Source organism: Nicotiana tabacum, chromosome 4 (genome assembly GCF_000715075.1).
Source record: "Nicotiana tabacum cultivar K326 chromosome 4, ASM71507v2, whole genome shotgun sequence".
NCBI classification, from domain to species: domain Eukaryota; kingdom Viridiplantae; phylum Streptophyta; class Magnoliopsida; order Solanales; family Solanaceae; genus Nicotiana; species Nicotiana tabacum.
The window spans coordinates 149,145,251-149,149,238 of record NC_134083.1 but is presented as its reverse complement, the minus strand read 5'-3'; the positions used below and the strand labels follow the sequence as shown (position 1 = coordinate 149,149,238).

The 3,988-nt window shown below is 35.5% G+C and overlaps 1 long non-coding RNA gene across 1 annotated transcript; it reads left to right on the top strand.

The window, feature by feature from the left end:
* The first annotated feature begins 302 nt into the window (after nucleotides 1-302).
* Nucleotides 303-2,619, top strand: LOC142180243 (uncharacterized). Its single transcript, XR_012708407.1, has 3 exons — nucleotides 303-710; nucleotides 915-1,035; nucleotides 2,280-2,619. It is a non-coding gene; the product is annotated as an uncharacterized LOC142180243 (long non-coding RNA).
* The last annotated feature ends 1,369 nt before the right edge of the window (nucleotides 2,620-3,988 follow it).

Genomic DNA, 3,988 nt, shown 5'->3' with positions numbered 1-3,988 from the left:
ATATGCTTTAAATTATACATAGAATATAATAAAGTTGATGAGATTTTCTTTATTGTAAAGATAGAAATTATTTTCTCACAAGAAAATAAGGTTATCTTTTTACCATATTAAGAATTAAGCGTACGAAAATTTGTACTCTTTATATGAGATTAGGAAAATTAGAAGTTGGAAAAATATATGTATTTTTACATGAATGTTTTAGTAAAATAATAATGTATGTATTAATTTTATATGGTACCATGATTTATTAATATTTTAATATTTTAATAGTAGTACTTTAGTATGAGACAAGGACTTTTAATTCCCAATTTTATTACCATACATGAATTTATTATTTATATCGTACACTTATATATTCCATTACCTCTACATGAAGTAATGTGATATGTATAACTTACACGTGCCCAACTTTCCTTAAAACGTTACACCTTATCTAATTACTCATGTTCCACCGCCAAAGTTAACAAACTTTGCATAAGATCTTTATCTTATCTTACCTTCTTTATATATAAATCAATAAGCAATAGTTTACATTCCTCTTCTTTGCAATTCAATGAAGTACCAACAGAAGTCTTATTTCTTCGTTTTATTTTAACAAAGAAGAATAGTATCTTAATTGGAGGTCCCTTTTCTCAAATTATCTCCATTGAAGTATGGTGTAGGGAAGCTTTAAAGAAGCAATATTCTACAAGCTCGTATAAGCAATTAAGGTATGTTAAGGTTAATCCTTCTTTCTTTTGGCATGATCCAAGTAATGATACGTAAACGTAATGCTATTTCATAAGTGGTTCTACTCTTAGCAGTTAAAGATGTCTATATTATTCATTCCTGTAAAGTTATATTCAAATATGTCTAAGTACGTTCACAAGTCTCTATTGAGGTATATGATAAAGACGTTAATATTTATAATACAGTGATACATGCATCTTCATGTATTTACTACCGTGCTACGGTCAGTTGGGCAGTTATACATTTACCATCGAGCTACGGCCGGTCGGACAGTCATGCATTTACCAGAAAGTCCTCATCTTAAAGGTATGAATCTATGTCCTAGCTCTTAATTTCGAAAATCTACTAAAAAGGGGATAATTAGAAAGACAATTATTGGGTGTGGTGGTTGTTATCTTGCATGCATGTATTCTTGAAGTATGTGGGAAGGTTGTGAGCTAAATATGGTAGAGAATGTGTTGGGGGAAAGATGGAATCTTTCCTAAAAGGGCCTTAAAATATGAATGCACATCTAGTGTTTGATAATGTGCTCAAATGAGCTAGAATCATGACCATCTTTGGTCCAACTTGTTATATTTCTAAAATAGATCGAAATGATAAGAAATACGAACGTTTTAGAGTTTAAAGGAAGATCAATTGAAGTATATTGGCTAAACCCCCTTCTTCTTAGAATCGAATCCCACGGTGTTCATGTAATTGGTGTAAGTCCCAAATTGATCATAATAGAATTTGCTATTCCTAATGTGTTTGTGTTGAAGGATGTATGTTCAATATTTATTCTAAATGCTTCATCATATCATCTTGCCATTTGAGGATGTGTTCAAAATGTGGAATGTGTTTTAGGAATGTTAAGACATCAAGTCAAGAACGAAATAAAGGTTGTTAAGCCAACTTGTATGAAAAGCCTCTATGTGCCTAAGATTCCCAAATTACTCGTATGTTAATTTAATGTCTTGAATGGAAAGCATTATTATTGTTGATAATGATAATGATGTTTGAATGTGGAAAAGGGAACTGGATTTATGAAATACGGCCAAGTGCCAAGAATGACTTTATAATTGTGGCCACTAGTGCCAATGAATCGAATGGATATGAAAGAAGTATGATGTGAGATGATTGATTGAAAAATGTAATGTCTTGGGTGAGATGGCCTAGCCGATCGGGCCATGATCGGATGACATGCCATACACATGGTGTTGACTGTGCTGGAAATGATAATTGAAATTGTGGTTATGGTTGATGTCTCAAATGAGACGACCTAGCCGATCGTGTCATGATCGGACTCCGTGTAAGAATACGGTGGTATTGTGAATTAGGGTATATCGGCACTAAAGATCACCCAACCTAATAACACGGAAATTGACTTGAAAACTTATGTAATCCTTAACTTTATGTTTTAGTATTATTTGAAGCTCTTATTGAATTATTGATTGTTCCCCCTTGTATTATTATTCATTCTATTGAGATGATGTTTAGTTTTACATAATAGTACTATTCGACAGTACTAACGTCCCTTTTGCCGGGGGCGCTGCATCTATAAATGGATGCAGGTGGTTCCATAGCAGGCAGTGTTGATCAGCGATAGTGTTACATCCTCTTCCCAGCAAACTTGGTGAGCCCCACTTCATCCTGGGGCCACGTATTGTATCTTTTGTTCATATTATTATCACGTCTCGAGGTATAGCCGGGGCCTTGTTGCCGGCACTATCATCACACTCTTTTGTATCTTTTAGAGGCTCCGTAGACACTATGTGGGTTGTACATGGGTGCTAGAAAAGTCAAACAAGTTATGTTGTGTTATGATCACTTGTTCCACTCAAACTATAAGAATATGTGTATTTTGAGACTTAAAAGTGAAGTAACTAATGAAACGATTTAGTATTGTATGTATGAACTTCCTACTGTCTAATTAATGAAATCATGTCTTCTCTTGATCATGGGTGAGTTAGGTAGAAAGTAACTAACAGGCTTGCTCGACCGGATTCACTCGGTTGAGCACCGATCGTGCTTCCCGAGGTTGGGGCGTGACATACGCACAGAAAAACACATACAAGAATTATCAAATAAGCCTAACAGGCATAACTCCCTATTTGTACTATAAATCAATTTCATTGGGGAGAATTTAAACACATAAATCTTCATCACAAGGATCTCATCCTTATATAACTACCACCGTGGCTTACAACCTGGTTTATCCATTTCACATCATATTAAAATGTAAAAATCACGTCCTCAGTTCTGAGTCACAAGTAATATGCATATCGTGCCAACCGAAATCTTTCCATTTATTATTTTTTATAAATTCTGATAAAAACTTTGACAACACATAATGAACCTGTCACGCCCCGAAATCGGAGAGCGCGACCGGCACTCAACTGAGTGAACCCGGTCGAGCAAGCCTATTAGATTTCCTTCTACCCAAACTCATCCATGAATAATGAGGAGATGCACCCCATTAATCAAACGCAGAAAAGATTTCATTAACAACTCCCATTTCATTCCATTAGCAGCTTCGTTCATAATTTTCAAAATATTACAAGTTTATAGATATAATGAAAAACATGCTTGCCAAATACCAACATTTCTAGTTCAATTCCCCACATCAACACACCACCCATAACCTATCTACGGAGCCTTTAAGTACAACAGAAGAGTAATATGGAAATGCCGGCAATAAGACCCCGACTATACCTCAAAACATAAAGTACAACATCAAATGATATCAGGCCCAGAATAGAGTAGGGCTCACCAAAACCTTTTGAATAGGGAGTAAACTGCTAACGAGGACCAAAGTTACCTGTTGATGAACCACCTGCATCCATTGAAGATGCAGCGCCCCGGATAAAGGGACATTAGTACATATGGAATAGTACTAGTATGTAAAGTTAACTGTCCTCTTTCAAAATAGAAAGACAATATATGAAAGGGAAAGCCATAGAAGCAACATGTCACAATCAACCATATCCAAATGTCCAGTTAAAACATAAATAATTTCAAAATACGAAATTAATATATATATGATTGGTTGGGAGATCATTAGCACCGATATACCACCGTGTTTGTAGCACGGAGTCCGATCACGCCTGATCATCTAGGCCATCTCCTCACGAACAATGTAGTTCGATATGTGATGCGAAAGAAAAGTGTTACAATGAGTAGTACCACCATATGCGCAACATGGCATCCGATCTCCACTCGATCAGCTAGGCCGCCTTCCCACATATGTCGTGTGTGTTGACTTTTCCAATTCACAATTATT